Source organism: Delphinapterus leucas, chromosome 3 (assembly GCF_059928025.1).
Source record: "Delphinapterus leucas isolate spDelLeu-1000000601 "Yukka" chromosome 3, BTC_Dleu_Yukka2, whole genome shotgun sequence".
In the NCBI taxonomy this organism is placed as follows: Eukaryota; Metazoa; Chordata; class Mammalia; order Artiodactyla; family Monodontidae; genus Delphinapterus; species Delphinapterus leucas.
In genome coordinates this window covers 134,221,657-134,233,916 of record NC_143131.1, presented here as the reverse complement: position 1 = coordinate 134,233,916, position 12,260 = coordinate 134,221,657, and the positions used below count along the sequence as shown (strand labels likewise).

At 44.0% G+C, this 12,260-nt stretch overlaps 1 protein-coding gene and 1 long non-coding RNA gene across 9 annotated transcripts in view; one reads left to right on the top strand and one right to left on the bottom strand.

Annotated features, from left to right (window-relative positions):
* The window catches only part of LOC149749709 (uncharacterized), a 48,089-nt gene extending 46,348 nt beyond the window's left edge, over positions 1-1,741 (top strand). The window contains exon 3 of the long non-coding RNA XR_016392835.1: positions 103-1,741. This is a non-coding gene — a long non-coding RNA (uncharacterized LOC149749709). The remainder of the gene's footprint in view (positions 1-102) is intronic.
* The window catches only part of CYFIP2 (cytoplasmic FMR1 interacting protein 2), a 131,533-nt gene that overhangs the window by 23,144 nt on the left and 96,129 nt on the right, over positions 1-12,260 (bottom strand). The gene's annotated exons all lie outside the window — the stretch shown is intronic.

Genomic DNA, 12,260 nt, shown 5'->3' with positions numbered 1-12,260 from the left:
GATCTAGGTCTGGCCTGACCTGCACTGGGGCTATAGGACAATCATCTTTTCTAAAACCAACCTTACCCTGTTCTTTCATCCTGCTCTGCTGAATGGACATAGGTCTTTCTTGAGAGGGACGAAAGCACGAGGACTTCCGTGTGCCTGTACCAAGTCTCAAGTTGGGAATGCTGATTTAAAAACTCTAAGTGACCAGTTAGAACCTGCTGGGTGGAAGATGTCCTCATCATCTGAGTTCCCCTTACTCATCATGAAGCCCAGCGGACCATGCCACCCAGAACACCTCTTCAGAACCACTGGACTGCAACCCCAAATGCTGGGTGTTGGGAGGGAGAGGCTGGGCCTGCAATGCGGCCAATGCAACAGCAAAGGCCCCAGGGAACTATGTTCATTGCAAATCACTGGAATGTGAAATTAGCAAATTCATGGACTGGGAAAAAAAATGGAATTAAGTCTGAGTTTTAATTGGAACAAAGACCCACAGTCTTCCTTCCATCTTACTGCCCTGAAATGGAAACAGCTGACTGGTTAATAATACCTCGTCAGCGTCCTATGTCTTGCCCTTTTGCCTTTCTATATGGACTGTACATCTGACCAAGAGGAAGTGGGTACTTTAGTTGCCTCCCAGATACCAAAGTAGGACAAACTCCAGTGCTAGAATGTCAGGACAATGGAGCAGTCTCCAGGGGTCTCAGACCACTCTTTTTTTTGGGAGATAAGGATTTGTTTATTTTTTGGGGGGAGATAAGGATTTGTTTTTTTTTGGGGGGGGGGAATCTCTAGCAGGGATGACAAAAAAGTATCACCCAGGGCTGCTGTGAATGGTTTATGCAGATAGCGTATTGTTCAAGGGTATCCCATCCTAGGGGGTGCCAAACATATCGTAGACATCAGAGATTGATTGTTTATAATGATTTTCCAGCAGATGTATTTTGTTCCATAAAAACATCAATATATTATGAAAATAATTCAAAAGAAGGAGGTGGAAGATCGTGAGAAAGGATATCTCTTCATGATTTGCCTGAAGACAACATATGTGCTAGTGATGGCCCTGAGGTCATCTCATGTACCAACCATGACCGAGAGGCAGTGGCTGCTTCTGGAGAGGATTCTGACATCATACTTGGGCTCAGCAGGATGGATTATTAATGTCTGCCTTGGGTATAATAGGGGCAATGGCGCTCAAGCTACAAAGTTGTTATCCCTGACTTCTAAGGTCCATCAACAACAACAACAACATTTTAATCACTTTACATGTGTTATTTGACCTGACATTTGTCATTTTCTTCTGGAAATGCACCCAATACTTAATTCACCCTCTAGGAAAAGACTATCCTTTGAAAAACTATTAATTTAGTGGACACAGCTTTTTCTCCCAGATATACTGAGATCATTGACATATAATATTGTGTAAGTTTAAGGTGTATGACGTGATGATTGATACCCGTACATACTGCTAAATGATTGCCGCGATAGGTTAGTTGATACATTCTTCACCTCACACAACTGCCATCTTTGTTCTTATTGTTGTGGTGAGAACATTTAAGATTTACTCTCTTAGCATCTTTCAAATATATAATACAGTGCTGTTAAATACAGTCACTGTGCAATGTGTTAGATATATTTTTAAAACTGTCACTCTAGCCCCTTTCTTTCTGGCTATTTTTGAAAAAATAGAAGATGCAGATACATTTTTGTTTATAAAAGGAAAAATGTATAACCCCATCATCCAGTGGTCATCACTGATAACCTTTTGGGGTTTATCCTGCCAGGTTTTTCCATGCATAAAACATTTAAGCATATATTTTAAATAAGAATGGAATATAAAATATTATTCTTCTGTAATCTATTTCTATCACTTAGTGTATACTATCAACATCTCACCAAGCACAGTACAGAGTTTCTACTTCAGTGTTTTCCTTTGGTTTGTTTTTGTTTTTGCCTGGAGGTCTTTTAGTTCCCCCACACCTTTTCCTGAGTGATCTTCCTACTCCTCAAAACTATTTGACGGACTTCCCTGGTGGCGCAGTGGTTAAGAATCCGCCTGCTAGTGCAGGGGACATGGGTTCCAGCCCTGGTCCGGGAGGATGCCACATGCCGCGGAGCAACTAAGCCCTTGCGCCACAACTACTGAGCCTGCACTCTAGAGTCCATGAGCCACAACTACTGAGCCCGTGAGCCATAACTACTGAAGCCCACACGCCTAGAGCCCATGCTCCACAATGAGAAGCCACCGCAATGAGAAGACTGTGCACCACAATGAAGAGTAGCTTCCCACTCGCCACAACTAGAGAAAGCCCGCACGCAGCAATGAAGACCCAGTGCAGCCAAATATACATAAATAAAATAAATAAAAATTTAAAAAAACACAATTATTTGATAAATGAATACCCACGAATGAACTGGCTTGCACAGCATTATCTTTCTCCCAAACAGCCTCAGCAGACTTTGTATTTTAGCGGGGCTTCTAAAGATCAGATAATATTTCAAATCAACAAATTAAGTCTCTTAATAGGAGAATTTCATATACTGTGATAGAAAGCAGAAGAGATGCTTTTGTTTTGGGGGTGCTCTTGGTGCCCCTTGAATTATAATGCCAAGGGGGTAAATGTGAGCAAGCAACAGGGTAGAAGCCAAGGATATAGTAAGATTCAGCCTTGGTCCTGGTGCAGATCTTCAGGGTACCGCGGATTCCTTATCTCTAGCCTGACCTTCAAAGTCGGCCGTGTGCTTGATGTGGCTGGCGTGTGCAGCCAGGGAGAGAGTGCTAATAAAAGATGAAGTCGGAGGAGAAGGTACAGCTGAATAATCTGGGCCTCACAGGCCAAAGCTGGGAGTTAGCAGAAATTAACAAAACATTATACATCAACTATACTTGAATGAAATAAATTAAAAGAAAAGATTTTTAAGTACAATGAGAAGCCACCTGTCAGTTTTAAGCTGGAGAGTTGCATGATCTGATTCACAATGGTATGAAGATCCTTTTTGCTGCTACATGGGCAAATCAGCTGTCTTTTATCCCCTAATGCTTTACCTACTAGTAAATTCCACCCAGAGCAAGAATGGAAAGGCAGTGACCCTCAAAGAAGCTAGATGGAAACATGTCTCTTAAGTTAAGCACAGGGGGAAGGCATTACTGTTTTCTTTTCTCTCGAAGACCTAGAAGCAGAGGGAAAGTCTCCCTACCACAGGCCCCTGGGAGGAGGGCAGCCGACAGTGGTGTCCTGCGTGCTCTCCCAGCGGTGCTCAGAAACCCGAGTGGCCTCCTTCTAATTTGGGCTGGCCAGCTTCCCCAGCTTCGCCTTTGTATGATCTTGAACTGCTATTTCCTGCTCACAAATCAAACAGATGGGCAGCATGAGAGTCGTGGCTGAGTTCAGCACTAGCAGATGCCTCTATAAATTACAAAAATGAGGTCAGGGCTTCCCTGGTGGCGCAGTGGTTGAGAGTCCACCTGCCGATGCAGGGGACACGGGTTCGTGTCCCGGTCCGGGAAGATCCCACATGCCGCAGAGTGGCTGGGCCCGTGAGCCATTGCCGCTGAGCCTGCGCGTCCGGAGCCCGTGCTCCGCAACGGGAGAGGCCACAACAGTGAGAGGCCCGCGTACAGCAAAAAAAAAAAAAAAAAAAATGAGGTCATAAGTAGCTCTGGGGCATATGTTACCAAGAGTAAATCCCACCAACTAGCGCAAGTAGCTGAAAAAAAACAAAAGCCATCATAACTTTTCTTCCTCTTTATACATCATGTGACCCTTTTTCATCTTAACTTTCCAGATTCCATGATTCAGTTTCCTTCACACACCCCTCAAGTTTGTGTTATGAAAAATGTTAGACGTACAAAATATTTGAAAGAACAATGAACATCCTTATACTCTTGATGTAGAGTCCCAATGAACATTTTGCCATATCTGCTTTGACTCTCTCTGATTTACTGAATCATCTGAAAGTAAGCTGAAGCCATTGCGTCACTCAGCCTTAAATACTTCAGCATGCAATTCCTGAAAACAAGGACATCCTCCTACGTAACCTCAATATTATGATCACCTATATTAAAAAGTTCTTGATATCATATAACATACTAACATTTCCTGGTTGCTCTTAAGCTGTTTCTTTTATAGCCTTTTTTGGGGGATCTAGGATCCAACCACGATGAGTTTTCTAAAGTGTGAAGACGAAGCAATTTCTCTACCAAAAAAGTATTCCAGTGATTTCCTCCTTTGGGAACCGCTGTGTGTTCCTGCTTCAGTACAGGGTCCTCCCTAGGAGAAGCTAATGAGTGACAATTGCTACACTTACCAAGTGCCATTTACTATTACTATTGCTTAGGACAACCCCTAACATATTACGATTCTGAGAGTAGTAGTCGTTAGAGGATTAGTAAGAGCTAAAATTGCTCTCTGTTAACAGAGCAGGTAAAAATGAAGAGATTTTTGAAGTCAGGATGCAAAAATACTGTATTGTAAGGAACCCACGTAAAAATTCAAGGGATGAGTATTTTATTTTTGTATTGTTTTCAGTCTTAAAATTTTCCTTTTCTATCTTACTTAATTTAAAACTGATGAACTATTAGGGATTTCCATGAAATACCACAAAACTTCATGTTCCCAACTCACTCACTCTAGGGGGCTAACTGGGCATTTGACTTCTCTTGGTTAACAGATAGATTCAGGATACATATTTTAAAAAACAGGGTCGGTGTGATCCTACGCGTGTCAGATTCCTGTAGAACAGCATTAGACTCTACCTTTAGGCTCTGTTTCTGGGTGAATGACTACATACCAGTTTTAGCTGATTTCCTAAGGGGAATCATCAAACCATTTTCAAAAACAGTATTTTCTTAAATAACATTCTGAGTCTTGAGGCAACAAAGACAATAATACTAACACTTCTTTTTTTTTTTCTTGTCTTTGTCGGTGAGCGTGGAGAAATGAGCTGGAAAACTAGAGGTGGGGCACCCCACAGGAATCCCCACCCTGGCTTTCCCGCAGGAAGGGGGTGGCGGGGGACAGGGCCTGACCAGAGAGCCCAGCGGTCTAAACATTCCCTTATATGGATGCACATAGATGTCAGTGTTTCCTGCGTGCTGATGTTAAGCCCCAAGGATACAGGGCGTGTGGAACAGCCATGAAATGAGGCTTCCCACATCCACCACGACCCTCCTGTGCACAGAAAGTACGAGCTGCAGCTTCCAGCCCCTCAGTGGGGACTCCAGGTGCAGTGGAAAGTTCACCTGAGGCATGCTCCATCTGGTCCTGCTCCGTGGGCCCCTCACTTCCAGGAGCTCTCTGTAGCCCTGGCTGAATAAATCAGTAATTTAATTTCGTGTGTGTGTGTGTGTGTGTGTGTGTGTGTGTGTGTGTGTGTGTGTGTGTGTGTGTGTGTGTGTGTGTGTGTGTGTGTGTGTGTGTGTGTGTGTGTGTGTGTGTTCTTTCCCCACCGATCTGTGCCTCACTTGAATAATGCTATATATTACTTACTATGTCTCACCTCCACCCCCCGAATTGTCAAGGGGAAAATGAATTATTATTCTGGATCAGAATCATGTCTGGTCAACTAGGAAAGATCTACAGCCAAGAAACTGACCTCGAAAGTAGCTTTTCCTTCCCTCAGATGCATGTCTATGTCAACCAAGGTTGGCATTTTCCCAAGGGTGGGAAATGCGGGTACAGTGCAATGGAATTTCATAATAGTGAGTCACAGCGAGAACGTTTTTTCCTTTTCAGTTTCCTATTAATCTTTCTCACAAGTTTAATGAGAAAGTCTCCACTTGGAACCAGCATGTCTTACTACTTCTGTAACATTTGCTGATCTCTGTTTTTAACAGAGAGAGAGTGCAGGTCTCAGGCTCAGGGCCTAGGCACACAGCAACTGGAATTATACCATCGTGTTTTGTTTTGATGGAATTTATTATTCTGGTTGCTTTCTAATGACAGCAAGAGAATATTGTGTTTTAAATGGAAGTGATATGAAGTTTCCTTTTAAAATAAGTTTAAGGTAAAAAGTTACTTTAAATACAAATAGGACCAGTGGTCTGCAGCTATGGCAAGAACTGTGACGACAACACGTCAACGACCAAGCTTTGGCAATACTAGTTAAGAAGATGCCTTCTAGAACAGGGGCTCTCCACCCTGGCTGCACATTACCGTCAAGTGTGGAGCTTTTAGGCATTTCAGCCAGGGCCCCACTGGCGAAAATTTTGTTTTCCTTGGAGTGGGATGGGGCTCAGACATCAGGATATTTTAGGAGTTTGAGTGATTTTAACGAGACCATTACACTACCTCCTGGGTGTTTGAAGATCTGTAACACTTAGTAGAGCAAACTGTACCAAACGACCCCCGAACCCTCAGCTTCTAGGCATTCTATCCACTGGGGTCTCGTCATAGAAAAGTCATCAATACAGAAGTGAGTAACCAAGGCCCTGATTTTGTGGCAACTACCGGCAAGGTTAATGACATCAGCATAGCATATTCCAAGGACAGAGGTGGCTTTGGACGAAGGTGACTGACCGCCTCTGTTGCCCATTGAATGGCGGTATCTTGAAGATTTTAGAGGTCCAACAGGCATGTCTCTACTCATCATCTAGGACAGAGATGACATGTTCCTGCCCCCATTCATTGAGACTATAATTAATGAGCTCTGTATTTGGGGCTGAGGATGCAAAAGGGACCCTCACCTGGGAAATCTTTCCTATCACCCCCACCCCTCCTCTGTGTTCCACAGATCAGTGCTTGTTTGATGCCACTATTCACTCAGTTGTTCTGAAATAGGCTGGTCACTCTCCAAACTTTTTTGACCACACACTTTCATTAGTAAAATTTGAGCAAACACCTCAACTAGCACGTATTTATTTGATCAACTCTACACAGCTGTCACTGTTGAGCGCTGTGTTAATAAACGGGAGGGCTGAATTTATTTCCTGTTTTTTTAGTAAGTCAATAGTTAAAGGCCCTGAGATCATCCTGCCCACCCCCCAGAGGGCTAGCCCTCCATATTGAAAGACAGAGGGTGTAGACGGTGAACAGTGCCGTCCAGGAAGTGATGGTGTCCAGTGATCGGTGAGCCCCGGAGTCCCACACACTGCCTGGCCTGTTGGGGGGTCTCAGTCATGTCTGAAGAACCAAAGACTCTTACTGACAGACCATTTTTGCCAGGAATCTGATGAACCTAACAGGTGTGTTTCCCAGATTATGACAGGTCTGAAAGGATGTAAATATATTTAAAAACCGTAAAGCCACGGAAAGGAAAGGTATTACTGGGAGTCAAGATGCCTCCTTCCCACAAATCCTGGCTCGTCTCCAGTTGAGAAAAACACTGTGTTCTGGGTTTGGGCTGGAGGAACCACTCATACAGTCAGGCGGAGGGGAGCCACTTGATGGTGCCTGGGTATGAGGACAGAATTCGTGTTCTGCGTAACTGGGGGCATCTTTTCTCAGGGTGAGGAGCAAAATAACCCTGGATCAAGTATAGGTGGAATATGGAGTGACAGTCTGAGGTGGGTGGTAGAGGGTGGGCTTTTGTTTTAACTTCCCATGCATCAGGGAGCGTGAACATTTGTTCAGCGCGGGAGTATTTCCTCTTAAGGGGAAAAAAAAAAAGCAATAAAGGCTTACTGCACTAAATTCAAACAATAATTTAGGGTGCAGAGTAAAAGTAGAAGATTCCTAACCCCAGTCTGTCCCTGCCTCCCTCAGACCCCACAGAGGTAATCATTCTTCTCAGCTTGGTGAATGTTACTTTTCCAACTAAACAAAGTAAAACACACACACACACACATATGTATGTATACGTGGAAAATTAATATGTTGGAACGTAAACACACTGGAATGTGAACAGTGGCTATCTTGGTGCGGCACTGTGCTCTTTGTTTCCTTCTTTCTGCACCTCTCTGTTTTCTAGCGATGAATTTATTTCAGTGATGCAATAAGGAAAGCAAAATGAAAGAAAAGGGACTATAAAGTGGAAGCAGGAGATAGAGGGGTCAGACATGGAGTTGGAACTAAAACAAAAATAGAAACAAAAGCCAACAGAGCAATCTGCAAAGCTCAGGAGAGCAGCTCTCTGGCCCTGAGTATGTGAACCGTGAGAATCTTGGGTTCTTGTCTCAACTCCTGCACTAGCTGAGTAGCTGTAGCTCTGAGAAGGTTATCTCCCTCTGCGGGACTCAGTTTCCTATCTGCTAAATGTGGAACTGGGATTGCACCAGATCAGTGGTACTCAACGGGGGAGGTTTTTATCAGGCAATATCTGGAGACATTTTTGGCTATCATAACTGGGGAGGTACTACTGGTATCTATGGGGCAGAGCCCAGAGATGCTGCTCAGCACCTTGCCACGCACACGACATGCCCCCCCCCCCGCGCCAATACGGAGTATCTGGCCCCAAATGTCAGTGGTGGTGATGTAGAGACACCTGCCCTGGATGGCCTCCGACAGCTCTCCCAAATCTGACCAGCAATCAGTTCTGTGAGTTTGGGCCTGAACTGTCCTCACGTCCTGTAAAGATAAGTAATTCTCTCATGACCGACCACTATAACCATGGCTGACTCTGCTATACGGAGGAGAAAATAAATAAACAACAGGCCCAAAGGCAGGGAACACTCTCAAGCCCTGCGTGGGAGGCTCTGCAGACTGAAGGGCTGTCTCCACAGGGACTCAGGCCCTCCCTTGCTCCCATGAAAGAATAGGGCCCTCTCCTGGTGTGCGTTGGCATAACAAACAATGGGCTGATGGCTCGAAAACCACACAAAATTTGAAAACTTGGTGATTGTGGAATAGTTCCCTTATGATTTCTCAGGGTAAAAGATACTAGAGGAAATTCTAGTCATTAGGAACAGAATTTCCTTTAAAAACACAACAGCCTTATAAATAGATACCTAACAAATACGGTCCATTTCAGATTCGATTCAACAAGTATCTATTAAAAGCCTGCCATGACCAGCCCTTTGTGGACACTTGATAAATGACAGACTCAGCACTACCACTGTGCACAGTGGGGAGAAAGACGGCTTTTCAATCAGGTGTGTGGAGACGGCTTTTCAATCAGATGTGTGGAGACAACTTGGAAAGAAATGAAATTGAATTTCTACCTCTCACTCAACACAAACATCAATTCCAGGTGAATAATAGACTTAAAGGTCTCTTACGCCTGGAAAGGCTGAACTCTAAAACTCTGAGAAGATAACATATCTTCATGACTTAAGAGTAGGGGACACTTGTTTGAACAAGTCACAAGAGCAGCAATCATACAGGAAAAAGAAAGGGTAAATACAATAAACCTGAAGAACTTCTGCTCATCAGAAGACATGCCACAGAAATATATTTGTAATACATGTATCTATAATATATAAATCATGTCTACCAGTCAATAAAGAAAAGATAACTCAGTAATAAATAGGCAAAAATACTGAACAACATTTCACAAGAGAGGCTGTCCAAATGGGAATGCCATATGGAAAGAGGCTCAGCATTATTAGCCATCAGGGAGATCAAAACCAGAGTGAGATATTGCAACATATCCACCAGAACGGCTATGACTGAAAAGACAGACAAATCCAACCGGTCATGAGCGTGTGAAGAAAAAACACTCTCATGCATTGCTGAACGGGAGTATACACTGGTACAACCACCTCGTATAGCTGTTTGGTAGTATCTACTGAAGCTAAACATATGTCTACACATTGATCCAACCATTTCACTACTAGATATTAACCCAATAAAAATGAGAGTATACATCCACCAAAAGAAATGTATAAGAACATTCATAGTATCTTTATTCATAATGGTATCAAGCTATAAACAATCCAAACATACATCCACAGTAACATGGATGATTCAACTAGTCTATGTAGTGGGAATACTGCATACTCCATATGCACTTGACCCTGGAACACATGGGTTTGAACTGTGTGGGTCCACTTATTCATGGATAGTTTTCAATAGTAAATACTGCGGTACTACAAGACCCGTGGCTGGTTGAATCTGCAGATTGGAACCATGGATATGGAACGGCAGATATGGAGGGCCAACTGTAAAGTTACACACAGATTTTCAGCTATGCAGAGGGTAGGTACCTCTAACCCCCACGTTGTTCAAGGGTCAACTATATTACTGTACGCTTGTTAGACCTTCATTAAAAACACCAAGCAAACAAACAACCCATCCCATAGGGATATACATGTTTTCCTGTACTGCTATTGCACCCTGAATTTTTTATAAACACCGAACTTAAAGAAGAAAATATATCTTTGTCCAGACAATCAATCTTTTCAATTTATATTCTCTCCATCCACAAATCAATGATATACTAATAATCTGTTAAAAAAAAAAAAAGGCAAGCCACAGAGTAAGAGAAGGTATTTGTAGCATATATACTGATATGGAACCCACCACAGGACAGAACCCTGCAAACATTAGAAAAAGACAACACGAGTGGGCAAAAGGCTTCTTACTTTGTACTTTTCAGAGTCCTTCCAGTTTTTCTGAAACTATGATATACTACTCATATTTTTTAAATTAATTTTTAGTTCAATGATAATCATGAATTTATTTCCCTTGTAAAAATTCGACATTCCAGATATGGCAAAAGTTCCTGTTGACCTCTAATCTTAGCTCCCTCCCTCATACCTAGAGAAAAATGACTGAATTATTTGGGATGGTTTTCCTAGATTTTTTTTCCAATGCAGGGTTATTTCGTGAGCTTTATTTTGCTTATTTTACTTTATGGCATCATAATGTGTGCCTTGTGTTGGAACTCACTTTTTTTCCACTCAGTATTATGTCTTTCACCATTTTCTATGTTGTATGTGCAAAGCCACTTTCATTGACTGTTACACGGTCCTCCAGAGCACAGATATTCCAGTTTAAATCGCCCTTCCTCTACAGACATATATTAAGAGTATCTCCTTCCTCCCTCCCTCCCCTCTTCCTATCGTTTTTTTATTAGTCCTCCTATTTAATGAGAACAATCAATATGTCATTTGAATATTTAATTCCAGCTTCATAAATTAAAAAGCTCCTGCCTCATTCTAATCTTGGAAAGCACTGCCTTAGCTTGGGGATTTCCCCAGATGTCTAAGTAGAAAGCAGAGCGCACAGCTTTGGGGAGCCCTGATTCTATGTCCCCTTCCCACCCCCATACCCCCAAGGACTGGGATCAGTACCAGAAACCTTCGCTTTTGTTCTTTCACCTCTGCTGCTGATGTGCTGTGTGACCTCAGGCAAGTTGCGCCCTCTCTGGTTCTCCACTTCCTCACTTATGCATAGAGGGGGTTGGGACACATATACTGTTGGAGTCTGTCTCAGCTCTGAAGGTCTTTGATGTGAGTGTCCTGTTGTCCTCTGCGGTATATGCAACCGACCACCTAGGCAGGGATGCCTGAGACAGAATTTTCCTTTCCTTGTAGCCTCATCCACAGTCTGCCTCTTGGGGTCTATACAGGGGAAGCTAACTGATGCTCCGCATGAAAGGCGGCGCTGACGAGAGACACTAGGAACTGAGGCCTCAAGGACCCCCCCTCCCCCATCTCCACGTCTCTTGGTGCTCCTCTTCCTGTGGCCTTGAGCGTTTTCGCCTCTCCCGTTGCGGAGCACAGGCTCCGGACGCGCAGGCTCAGCGGCCATGGCTCACGGGCCCAGCCGCTCTGCGGCATGTGGGATCTTCCTGGACTGGGGCACGAACCCGTGTCCCCTGCATCGGCAGGCGGACTCTCAACCACTGCGCCACCAGGGAAGCCCTCGCCTATGTATCTTATCCCTGTAACTTCTGATGGCTACGTTGCCATAGCAACCAGGCCCACTGAACCATGTTAAAAACCAGTTAGCGGGAAGAGGAACACTTAGCTGTCTCAAGAGTCCATCTAAAGGGGCACAGAGAGGCTATTACTCCCCACAGAAGAAAGGCAAATGAGGCTGTGTTTCAGAGACCGTCAGGTGGGAAGGGTCTGAGAGAGCAGCTGGTCCACATCCCTGGCTGCAGAGCTCACTCGGTTCGAGGCAGGAATCCTCTTGGGCTCTTATTCTAAGATCTTGCTCTTACTGCTTCCTTCCCACCTCTCTCTACCTTTGTTCCACCTCCTTCCAAATTCCTTCCTTTTCCTGCCCTTCTCCCTGTGCCTCCTGCCTCCAAGACGACCCCCGGACTGAACAGCTACAAATAGCCTTGCCCTTCACTCACCTTCCAGCTGCTTCTTCTCCCAACAGGTAAAGGGCCTTTAAGAAAGTAAATCAGACCCCCCCACTCTCCATCTCACAGCATCCTAAGGT